The sequence below is a fragment of the Gracilinanus agilis genome, chromosome 2, assembly GCF_016433145.1.
Source record: "Gracilinanus agilis isolate LMUSP501 chromosome 2, AgileGrace, whole genome shotgun sequence".
NCBI lineage: Eukaryota > Metazoa > Chordata > Mammalia > Didelphimorphia > Didelphidae > Gracilinanus > Gracilinanus agilis.
This window is the reverse complement of record NC_058131.1, coordinates 36,558,547-36,572,236: the sequence shown is the minus strand read 5'-3', so window position 1 is coordinate 36,572,236 and position 13,690 is coordinate 36,558,547.

Below are 13,690 nucleotides of genomic sequence, written 5' to 3'. Positions count from 1 at the left end.
GAGTATCAAGAGAAAAATAAAATCATATCCCTTTTCTATCAATTACCAGAGGATATGGACCATTATAAAATTCTAAATAGAATTTTAGGAAGTGATTACAATCCGATTATAAAATCTCTCAGAAAACAAAAGAGGACACTAAATAGAATTAAGATGTTGTTAAGTAATAAAGGACTATCTGGGGGGAAATTATTAGAATTAACTTGATATATAAAGTTATTTGAAACATTAGAAACAGCTACAAATGTTAATAGACTCACAGAGTATAATGTATAACATAACAACACAGTGGACTCTTAGGTCTAAATTAAAATTTTTCTCTGAGAAGGAACCATATCCCTCTGCAGAGGAAATATGGTATATTTGGGTTAGAAATATAACTGAAACTTGACCACAGTGGATTTGTACATGAAGTGGGTGGGGGGGGGGTAGATTTCAGAAAGTTTTAAAGGCAGAGAATTTGTGATGGCACAAAGCAAAAAACCTTTTAATAACTAATTGTAGTTGGCAAGAATGTTTCCAGAGATTAGAAAGGCAACTAGCACAACTAGGGAGAAGCCTAGGAACAAATATCATTTGGTATGTGCAAAATTGTATTTTTAAGAAATCAACTTTGGGAAATGGAAATGTGGCTAGAGATAGAAGTCTGTCTAGGTCTCAAATGTAGTAAAAAAGAACTCATCTTCAGGTAAGCCATCTCTAGTGAGATACAGGAATATTGCTCTCAAGATACAATCAGAAAGAACTATTGTTTGTCACAACTATGGACTAACCTGGTCATAAGCATGTTATATGAACTCAAAGGGAACACAGTCGTTTGGTTCAGAAGAAGTTAATGTCCAAGGAATCCATGCCAAAGACTATACAAGGTTCTCAGCTTGTTTCTAAAGAGTGAAAAAAGGTTAAAAAGCTTTGCAAAATAAACTTTGTGCTCCAAAAGAGGTTTGGAGAAATTTAATTTAAAGATTAGTTGGAGATTCTTAATTGTGAGATATCCCAATCAAAGAAAAAATCTATCATGTTCACAGAAAAACCTACTGAATCCAAGAATTCAAGTGATATATCTTTTAAAAATGGATAGATAACCAAAGCATTTATTAAGCATTTACTATATGTCAAACAGTGCTAAGTGGTTGGTATCTAAATACAAGCAAAAAGAAAGATGGCCCCTGCCATCAAGAAATATATATTCAAGTGGGGGAAGATAGACAATACACACATTTGAAAGAAGACTCAGATTAGGAGGGGGAGAGAGGGGGAAATGGAGTAGTAAGTGGAGAAGTAGAGCTAAGGGTAACAGTAAATAATAGAGGGGGCAACAGGGTGGCTCCAATCAGTGGGTTCTAAAGTCACTTTACCCCCATTGCCTAGTCCTTACAGCTCTTCTGCCTTAGAACTAATACACAATATTGATTCTAAGATGGAAGGTAAGGGTTTAAAAAGAAAGTAAAGAATAGACTACTACAGCAGTAGTCAGGAAGACCTGAATTCAAAGCTGACCTCAAGACATTTAATAGCTGGGTAACCCTAAGTAAGTCACAGCTGCATTTTCCTCAGTTCTTCATCTCTAAAATGAGCTAAAGAAGGAAATGGCAAAACACTCCAGTATCTTTGCCAAGAAAACCCCAAGTGGGGTCACAAAAAGCAGCACATAACTGGAACAACTGAATAATATTTATTGCTTTGAAATGAGTTTTTGCTTTGATTTTCAGGATTTCTATTTCATTGTTGAATTAGAAGGTTAGGATTTACTGTTTTTCTCCTTTTATTTATGCCCAATTCTTTGATATTTTTTCTCTCTATTGCTAATAAATGCATTTAAAAATACAAAATTTCTCCTAAATTCTAGGTTAGCTGCATACAAAAAACTTTTTGGTATGACAACTCATTGACATTTTATGAGATGAAGATTTTTCCATTATTTGTTCTTTGATTTACCAGTTCTTTAGGATTAAACTATTTAGGCTACAATTGATTTCAATCTTTTCTTCAAAGTCCTATCTTTAAATATGATTTTTATTGTATGGAGGTCAAGAATCTCTATAGAAATAATGAAAAAGGGAATATAGTTTAATACTACCAAATTTCAAATTATATTACAAAGCACTAAATATCAAAACTATTTAGTACTAGTTAAAAGAGATGTCATGGAACAGATGAGTTATGTAACATTACAAAGCAAACCAACATTGCAACAGAGAGCTTTATAAACCAAAATATCCTAAACCTAAGGTAAAGACTCACTATTTGACAACAATTGGAAAGCAGGTTGGTGGAAGTTAGGAATAGAAAACTGTCTCATAGGGGTAGTTGGATCTCAGTGAATTGAAAGCCAGTCCTAGAAAGGGGAGGCCCTGGGTTCAAATCTGACCTCAGATACTTCCTAGCTGTGTGATCCTGGGCAAGTCACTTGATCCCCATTGCCTAGCCCTTACTGCTCTTCTGCCTTGGAACCAATATTGATTCTAAGGTGGAAGGTAAGAGTTTTTTTTAAAAAATTGTCTCACATCATATACTAGGATAAGATCCAAATGAATATGATTTATATGTAAAAGTCACATAAGGAAAGAGTTAATGACCAAATGAGGTCTAGAGAAGATCACAAAGATAAAATGGATGATTTTTGGTTTTTAAAAAAGATTTTACACAAACAATAGCATACAGTAAAAAGAAAAAGGGAAAGAGATACATTAGAGGAGGGGAACTTTGAAAAAAAAAGGACTTGTATATGAATGAAAGCCATTCCTCATTGGATGGATGGTCAAAGAATAGGAACAGGAAATTTAAAAGAAATCCAAACCATAAAACCCATATGTAAAAATGCTCCAAATCACTCAATGAAATAACACTGACCTCACCAAAAAAAAAGAGAAAAAAAAGGCAGGAAAGGAGTGGAGAAGTCCTTAAAGCATTTTTTAAAAGGCACAGAAGAATAGAAAAGAATCACAGACCATCAGAACTTTGAGAGTTACCTGTTGAATTCATTATTATATATGAAAGAAAAGGCAAATTTTATATAATTGAGTTTTGTGTAATCTCCTTCTGATCTATATGTTCAGAAGTATTTGATTCGTTTGTTTTTTAAGTTTCAGATTTTAAAATAATAATAATTTTTTAAAGATTTTTAAACTACACTACCCTCCTCTCTCAGCTTCCTGAAGCATTTGTCATTGTCACATTTATGCTGAAGATTTTGCAATCTGGCACTTCAAATTGAGGGTAAAAAGCAAATCATTAAGGTAAATCACACTAACTGAATCACGTTGTTCATTAATTTGATGAAGATTAAACAGTCTCTTCAAGATCTTCTGGTTTCTGTTCTCCTTTTCTAGTTTAAAAATTTTCCATTCTTTTCCTCAACATTACACTTTTTTCTTTTGTTTTGTTTTCATTTTTTAAGGTGTTGACTGAGATATCTTCTTCCTCTCTTCTTTTGCCCCCCTCCACAGCCAAACGTCTTATGAACTGAGCTCTGGAAGCATTAGACTTTGCTCAAAAAGAACATTTTTGTAACTGAAATTTTTAACATTATGAAAATTTCAGCCAGTAAAATAAATCTGAGCTATTTTTGGATTTTACTTATAGTTCAGATGTTTTGGAGCTAAGACAGAGCATGCAGTGGGTTTTTCTTTCAGGAGACCAAAGCCTACTTGTTCAGTGGGAACTATGATATGGGTCAGATCCTAAAACCAACATAGAGAGGTCATTGGTAAACTAGTAAACTTTGTCCACACAGCAAAGAAGTCAACATCGAGGTTGTCCTAGCAAAATTCAAGCTAAAGATTTCAAAAGCAAGCCAAGTCAAAAGGAATCATATTTTTGGTCTGCTTGCTTTGAAAAAGCCCTGATTCTTGGAAACGGGAAGGGACATGAGTTGCTGGAAAACTCCATTCTCTAGTTATGCTCACACAGCCTTTGACTCAGGGATAATCATGATGCTTCCTTTCCCAGCATGACCTGGTGATTATCCACACATCAGTCGTGACCATGTTTTATAAATCCCATCCTAAATGTACCCATTGTACCTCCTCAGCTTTCTCTTATCATTCTACAAATATTCTGTTCCAATATTTATGACCATGAAAGAGTCTGTGATCAAGATATTTAAGTACAAAGTAAAATAGACACAATTGAAGTAAATCCTACTTACTGTCTCACATTAGGCTTTTACTTAATATAGAGAAAGTCTCGTCTTCTTGTTCTTTTCTAATTAAAAGCATATCTTGCTGGGGCAGCAAGGTGGCTCAGTGGATTGAGAGCCAGACCTAGAGAGGGGAGGTCCTGGATTCAAATCTGGGTTTAGACACATCTTAGCTATGTGACCCTGGACAAGTCACTTAACCCCCCATTGCCTAGCCCTTACAGCTCTTCTGCATTGGAACCAAAATAATATTGATTCTAAAATGGAAAGTAAGGGTTTTTAATTTTTTAAGTATATCTTGCAGTCATTGACCAAGACTTTTTTTAATGTATTGATAGATGGTTATAACACAATATTTCAAAACAAATAGCCAAACAAACCTTAAAAAAATACAGTCCTCTAAAAACAATTAGTTTATCAATTGCTAACAGAATATAGGGTCTTGCATGGCACTAATATTGTTTATTATATTTCATCAGAGATTTGCAACCTCTCCATTCTAACTATATATTGTCATAGGTTTGGGAGGTTTTGTGTTGTGTTTATGTGTATTTTAATATAGCAAATATCCATATGCCAGTTCAAGTCAAAGCTAGTTCCATTAGAGCCTCTATTTTTCTGGAAAAAATTAAGATATCTTCAAATGTAGGCTTTAGATCCATAAACAGATTCATGGGATTTTAAAATAGAAAATGACTTCAATAGTTATCTATTCTAACTTATAAATAAAAAGAAACCACTACTTTGGCTCTTACTTGAAATTCTACCCTGGGAATCCCCTTCAGTAGCAACTCATAACTAGGGTCTTCTCAGGATTTAGTTTATAGAGTTCCTTATAAACATGTCACAGTCATTCAGCCACTTTCTTCTTAAGTCATTTAATCTCCATGTTAGATTCAATCCATTTTCCTAATCCCAGATTTTCCCATATCTCTTTGCTTCTATCATCTATTATCTGTGTTCTTGAGGTTTTTCTACTGAAGTATTTTTCTATTACGACCACTAAAGATTGGTTCAAGGCATCTAAGAGTGGGAAGGGGCCTCAGAGGTTATGTGGTCCAACTTGAATCTGAAAAAGAATACCTTTTGTGTCATCTCAGATAAGTGATAATTACCACTTAAAACAACCAGCGGTGGAGAAACCACCAACTCATGAAGCAGTCTAATCCACTTTTTGACAGTTCTGTAGCCAGAATGATTGTCCCTAATACAATACTTGCTTCTCCCAATGTAGGTCCTCAGAAAATCCACACCAAGTTTGAGTCAACCTGATTATCAACACCCACACAAAGACATAGCTCAAATGGCCCAAAAAGCATGTTTTCTTTTATCAGACAGACACAAGACAGAATAACTCAAAACAAAAGGTATTTAATCTAACAGCATAGCAAATAATGTAATAAAATACCCCCATGCATACATGGGGTACGTTTTCCCACAGATTATCAGAAAAACAGATGGAAAGTACATATATGGAGAGTACATACATGACCTGGGAACAAATATGGAAGACACATATAGTTAAGATGTTTGTCAATGAGACATGTGAAGAGAAACATAACAAGAATTAATATGGCAATGGCACATGTGTAACTGGGGTGATTTACTTCCACATTGCAGAATGCTAAAATCCTCTGGGATGTTCAATGACCTGTTCCCTGCTGGTAGCTCAATCTATTCTCCATCATGTATCACACTTCCTTTGCTGGATGTTGAATATCAGCTCTCCAATGTGTTGCCTCTAAAATGATCTCATGGTCCTTGGACTCTACTATCTTACGTGGGGCTTCAGGCATTAAGAGCAATCCATTATTCCCTGCTCCCATCTACTATAAAGCAGTGTTTAAAATGCCTTTCCCTATAAAAGTCAAGGTGATGCTCTTTTAGTGAGGATCTAGGAATTATGACACTATATCCATCTGGGGAACTACCAAAAGCTAGTTAAATGCTCCCAAGCCAAGTCTTCTCTTTTGAATCCTGTTGTCTGAAGCTGATGTTCATGGCACCAGTCACTCTCTGAACTTAGGTTAGAATATTCCTCATAACTCCCATTATAGTATAGATTCTGAGCCTGTGTTTTCAAAAAATATTTCCTAGATAATTATTCCTAAAGTTCCATAGGAGTTATGTGTGGACAAAAGCACTAAGGCCAATCTTATGCCTCTATCAATGCTGTGCAATTGAAACTGAGGGAAAAGAACAAGAGCTAAGAAACACACAGGTGCCATAATCCTGGCTTATTAGTCAGGACTGCTATTTTTTCAGCTATACTCAGTCTTTCTGGGTTTCCTTGGATTTTATAATGCACTGAAATCTACTTCTTTACAACTTCTACCCTCATTCATCTCTCTAGGTTAAAAAATACATCACTAATTTTTTATGTGAATTTATGCTGGCTTCCCTTTTAGTTTTCTGAACATCTTTCTCAAAGAAGGCACATTAGTTTCTCAGAACTCTACCTCCCCTCATGTCAAACAGCAGTTGCTCCCCTAGCCTATACTGACATCACTCTGTCCTTAAGTCAATTATCCTGAAAGGGGTTCTCTCCAATATAAATTCATTAATGTGCAATGTAATACTCTATTTTTTCTGAAGTCTTTCCCAATTTCCTCAGGTTTAAATGGGTTTTTCTACAGTACAAATCGTCTGATGTTCCTCTAGCAATGGGCTAGACCTCAACATTTCCCTGCGTTGATTATATTCAAAGGTGAATTTTATTATGTACAATATAGTTGGACTCTTCTACGTTTATTACAATCAGAAAGTTTGTCACTAGTAAGAATTGTGTTATTCTTTGAAGTTTCCATTCCTTTTGAAAGCTTTCTGATAGCCATCATACTCAAAATATTCCTCTTAAGTATGAAATATTTAGTGTTGAGTTAGACTTTGATTATTTGTGAAAGTCTTCTTATATTAACTAAATTTAAAGATCATCTTGCTAAGTGTATTCTCTTACATGAATTGAGATTTCCCTTCCAATTGAGGACTTACCCATATTCATTACTGTTGTTTCTCTTGTGACACATTTATTGCACTAAGAGGTTTTCTTTCCATTATTATTTCTTATACTGACAGTTTCTTATTGATTTGAAATATTGATAGGAATTTAGGCTTCCCTATTTTTACTTAAAGGGCTTCTCTGCAGTATGGATTTTTAAAAATGTATTTCACATTATCCCTTCTGGCTAAAGGCTTTGCAACATTAATTAAATTCAATGTGCTTTTTTGTGTATGAATTATTTTATGTATATTCATTTTCCCCATCAAGTTAAAGGCTTCCCTTATGAGTTCTTGAATGTCTGTTAAGTTTTCCTTTCTGAATGAAAGCCTTTCCACATTCATTGCATTGAAAGGGTCTCTCCCTCGTATGATATACTTGATGATAAATTAGACTTTGTTGATTGGTGAAGGCTTTTCCACATTCATTACATTCATAGGGTTTTTCTCCAGTATGAATTCTCTTATGTCTTTTTAGACTTCCATTCTGTCTGAAGGCTTTTCCGCAGTCACCACATTCAAAAGGTTTCTCTCCAGTATGAATTTTTTTATGTATATTCAGATTTCCCTTGAGGTTGAATGCTTTCCCACATTCATTACAAACATAGGGTTTCTCTCCAGTATGAACTTTCTTATGTATATTAAGGTTTCCTCTTGTGGCAAAGACTTTCTTACATTCATTACACTGAAAAGTTTTCTCTCCAGTATGAGTTGTTTGATGATGAATTAGGCTTTGATGATTGGTGAATGCTTTTCCACAATCATTACATTTGTAAGGTTTCTCTCCTGTATGAATTCTCATATGTCTTTTAAGGTTTCCCATCACAATAAAGGCTTTTCCACATTGATTGCATATGTAGGGCTTCTCTCCAGTGTGAATCCTCTTATGTCGATTAAGATTTGCTCTCTGGGTGAAGGCTTTCTCACATTCATTACACTGAAAGATTTTCTCTCCAGGATGAAATATTTGATGATAAGTTAGGCTTTGATAATTGGTAAATGCTTTCCCGCATTCACTACATACAAAGGGTTTCTCTCCTGTATGAATTCTCTTATGTGATTTAAGGCTTCCATTCCACCGGAAGGCTTTTCCACATTCATTACATATATAGGGTTTCTCACCAGTATGAATTCTCTTGTGTTTATTAAAATCTCTCCTTAGCATGAAGTCTTTCCCACATTCATTACATTCAAATGGCATCTTACCTGAATGAAATCTCTTATGATTTATAAAGTTCCCCTTCAGGATGAAGGCTTTCCCACATTCATTACATATATAGGGTTTCTCACCGGTATGCATTTTCTTATGTACCCTAAGTGATATAGGGTACCTGAAGCCTTTCCCACATACATTACATTTCAAATGGCTTTCTCTAGTATGACTTAATTTATGTGTCTTAAGGATTCCCCTCCGGCTGAAGCCTTTCCCACATTCATTGCATTTATAAGGTTTCTCACCAGTATGAATTATCTGATGTTGCTTAAGAGATGATTGGTATCTGAAACTTCTCCTACAGGTATTACATTCAAATTGTTTCTCTCCAGTATGAATTAGTTTGTGTGCATTAAGGCTTCCTTTCTTGCTGAAGGCTTTGTTACATTCATTACATTTATGGGGTTTTCCTTGAGGATGTGTTCTATGGTAAAGAATAAGGTCTGACTGGTAACTGAAGGGTTTTCTGCATTTGTTATATTTTAATTTCTTCCCAATGGAGATTCTCTTGGGTTTAAGTGGGTCAAAAAATTCCTTTATACTCTTTCCAAGTATACTGTATTTAGGAAGATTTTCTTCTATATGGGCTCTTTGTTGTGGAATAATAACCGATCCCAGATTGAGTTTTCTCCCAAATAAGTTACATTCACGAACAGATTCATTATTGAGTATTGCCTCCTGAGACTGTTTTTCTTGGTTTTCTTTCTGCCTTTTTAATCTGACATCACAATTCCGAGTTTCTCCTAGTGTGGAATGCCAAGGCCCTTCCTTTATGAGTCTCTCTTTAAATGGTTCTCCCATGAAAATATTCTGCTTTATAGTAGATCCCTCGGTTTCACATCTTGTCTTCTTACTAAGAGAATCTGAAAATAACAAAAATATGTCAATATCCATTTGTCTCCATACTAAGAACACTATACTAGGAACTTTAGAATACTGTTCAATGTAAAGGTATTTAAACTACATTCTAAACTACATCTTTTCCTGCAAAAGCAAAACATATGACATCATTTATCACACGTATACATGGGTATGTGATTTGGGGTTTAGGCCTTAAAAAATCATTCTATAGCAAAAATGAATAATATAGAAATAAATATCAAGTGCCAACATTTGTACAATCCAGTGGAATTGCTTGTGGGCTCTGGGATGGGAGGGAAGAAGAAAATGAATCATGTAAACATGGAAAAATATCACTTAAAAATAAATAAATAAATGAAATTTTAGAAATGAAATAAATAAACTACATCTTTTCCTTCAAAAGCAATAATTATCAATGTGGAAAAAATAAAACAATCAGTATTATCAGGAAATTTAAAGCCAATATAGGAAAAGAAATACTAGTAGTAACTAACTGTCGAGGAGTTAACTGAATTACAAAATACTGAAAGCATTTGTAGATAGCATTGGAATTTCGGTATTGGTAAAACTTGGAGAAATGCATAATTGTTTAGAAAAAGGAAAGAATTTAATTTAAAAACTAATGACTAATCAGCTCCAGGATAATCTCCAAAAAATATATAAAGTAAAACTTACTAAATAAGTGAGTTGTAATGACTTAGAAAAAAGGTTGATTCCTAAATTACAGTATAAATTTAATAAGAAAAGAATATGCATACCAATCACATTTCTTTCATTTATAAAATAAATGGGCTGGTGGATGATGTATTGCTAGAGACAACGAGGGCCCTAGATTTCAGCAGCCCATTATAAAAGACTTTGATTATAAGATAAAAATAAGATGAGAGATCTCAGTGAATTTGTAGTTGCTCAAATAATCTCACCCCAAAAGTGTTGAACATGGAATTCTTGTGGGTCTTAGGTATGCTCTCTAGTTTTTATGCCTTAGAAATATTTATCTGGCCCTGCTCAATCATTTTTAAAAATTTTTAACATTTAATAATTTACTATTTTAATAATTTAATAATAAATTTAAATTTTTAAAATCAAAAAAGACATTTTATCTTCCCAACTACATGTAATAATAATTTTCAACATATATTTCCCAAAATTATGAGATGCAAACAATCTCCTTTCTTCCTTTTTCTCTCCCCACTCTTAGATGGTAAACAATCTGATCTGGGCCATACTTATATCACTAGGCAAAATACACTTCCATTTTGGCCTTTGCTGCAAAGCCTGCTCTATAATTTTTGACGAATCCTAGATGGTATTCTTATAACACTGCCACTGACACAAAGAAAGGCAGCCTACTTGATAATAAGAAAGTCATATTAGGAGCCATGATGTTCTATGTCCATGTCCTTCCTCTTGACACACACTGTTCTGGGCAAATTATTTAACCACTCAGCATTCAAGGAAACTCTTTATGTCAATAAGGAACAGAGAAGGGGCCAACCTGCATTATTAAAGTAATTTTTCACCTTATCCTATTCAATATTTTTATACAAAAATTTGAAGAAATCATAAAGAGCTCTCTTACCAATACTGTTGATGACATAAGTCTATGTGACATTCTTAATATATCAAATGAATAAATCAAGACAAAAACTCAAGAGGAGAGAAAATAGGACAGCATAAATAGTGTTATTTAATAAAGATAAATGCAAATCCCTGCACTCAGGATATCAGCTGAAGACATATAGGATTGTAGAGACATAATTAAGCAGCAGGTCATCTTCAAAAGATCTGGAAATTTTAATTAATCCCCAGGCAAATATAGACCAATAATAAGCAGTGATTCAGGTTATCCCCACACTATTCTTATGGACAAGAAGAGGGATGGGCCAAACAGTAGAAACATAAGGTAGCATGGCTGGACCAAAGAAGGAGTTATTAATACCTAGATGTCAACTTGGAAAGAGCTTCCTAATGGAGTGTCCAAAGGATCTGTCCTTGGTTCTGAATTTAATCAGTAACTTGGATGAAGGCATAAATGACATCTTAACAAATGTGTGAATGATTAAAAGCCAGGAAAAATGCCTAATACTTTGGAATATAAAGTTAGAGTTTGCAGCAATGACTTTGAAATTCATCCTAAAAATTCTCTAATAGAATCTTAAACAGCAAAGAATTGTCCAATTATGTGACCAATATATGTGACAGCCAGCATGTGTATATAAGCATGATAGGCTTCTTTCTGCCAGTCATTTGAAATCATAATAAAGCACACAACAATTCTGAGTTTTGTGCATGGACTGAATCATACTGTGACTGCTTCCAGTGTTCTCACCATTTCTTGATCTGTTAGCCAGTTCAGATCATTGCTCTACTATCATCTCTTAAGAGCTTTTCTTCCTTGACAATCCATTCACTATGCCTGTACCACTGTGTCTCATTTCTGTGGCTACCATCTACAAGCTCTAATGCTATCCTTCTGATTTTTTATAAACTTTAGTCACTAGCATGGTCTTCCTCTCCAACCCATTTTTGGCTCTATCTATCTTCTCCTCTATGCATCCAAAATGGCAGCACACCACAATATTCCAGTAGGAGCAGAGCTCCCACAGAACCATCCCTCAGAAAGTATCTGGTAAGACCTACATAAGATTGAGGGTCTCACTGGCATCCTCCTCAAGAAGTATCATTAAGGTACATGTAAAACCCAGTGGAATTGTGTGTCGGCTAACGGGGGTTAGGAGGGCTTGGGGAGAGGGAAAGAACATGAAACATGTAACTATGGGAAAATATTCAAAATAAAAATAAAAATATAAATTAAAAAATAAATAAATCCAAAAAACCAAATAAATAAAGTAAAAAAAAGGTATCATTAAGGGTTGGTTAGAGATAAAATGCTGAAGAGAGTAGAACAAGATTAAAATTTGGAGAAATACCCTTGGAAGTTAGAAGAGAAGCAGGAAAAACACTGGCTATAGAAAGACAGAGAGAGATCAAGCCTCCATCTGAGTCCTGTTACTACACCTACCAGGCAAGCAAAAAACCTCACTGAGTCTCAGCAGCTGCAACTATAAAATGCAGATAAAAATACATAAATGATTCCTCTCACAGGTCAAAGAAGTACATGGTGAGATAGAAAATAATAGATGTAGATAAACTATTACAAAATGAAATGAAGAATCTAAAAATCATTTTCCATAAAGTACTAAAGACAGATGACAGATTGGAGTGGGAGGAGAGAAAGTAGATAAAGAAATGGAATTATAGGGCCACTCCTAGGTCCAGAGATAATGCTGTGGACTGGCCAGATCCTAGCAAAGGGAGAGATAAAAGATAAGACAAAGAGAGGAAGGGAGAGACTGGAGCAGAAAGGGGAGAGGAGAAAAGAAGAAAGAGAAGAGGAGGTAGAGGAGGAAAATGAGAATGGAAAGACTACAGATGATATTCTGGGTGGTCTCACACAGAAAGAAAATATTTTTAAAAATCCAAGATATCTAAGACAAGAAGAAAGACTGATGAAAGGATTTTGTTTTATATTCAAGTTGGATTTATACTTGTATGTATAAACACACATGTATATACATTTTTGTAGGTACATATACACATAAACACATGCATTCGTACATATCTGAAAGCAGAAAGAAAGTTTTGAAAAAAGAGATCAAAGATGCAAAGAAAAAATAAACATAGGAGGGGACAGAAAATTATGGGATTCAGAGTGCAAGTAGAAGGATTAGAACTGGAAAAAGAAAAATCCTTCTCAAAGATATTGTAATATAAATGGAAGAGGGTCAGCAAAGTGATGTTTAATGAAAGAGAATTTCATGGGGGAGAACGTAAGTGAAACAAATAGCCCTTCTTCAATGACCAAGGAACCAATAAGGAGAGCTCCCTGTCCAGCACCCACAATGACCATTTGGATGGTGCTTACAATGTTTCTCATCTGTTAGTTCTTCACTCAATCACTCACCTAGGAAAGTGCTAATCAGGACTCCTTTCTCTGCCATCCACGGGGCTTCTATCCTTTCCATCTGGGAAATCACGTCTGGTATGGAAATGGGAAGGCTTCCTTATAGGGAAATAAATGGGAGAGGGCTGAGGTCATAGATATAGCCCAGAATTCAATCTCACACTTTTTCTCATTAGGGAATAAAGGACTTGCCAGCAAGATCCACATGGGGATACAAAGGACTCCTGAAGTAGCCGCCATGATGTGTTGCCAAGAAGCATAGGGGATGGGTCACCAGTTCAAAGGAAATGACTTTCAGGAAAAAGCAAGCCTTTCAAGACTTCCACATTGAGTCTCTGGGGCTGTGGAGAGAGGGGTAACTCATTGTCCTGAATGAACATGCAGTAGTAGAGGTATGCAGCCTCAGAGGTAGGACATTAAAATGGCTGGTTTCCCATTGTACAAAGCAAATACCTTTCACCTAAATAAAGAGAGCAGAGACTCTGGATACCAAACAGCTGTGAAATCTCTC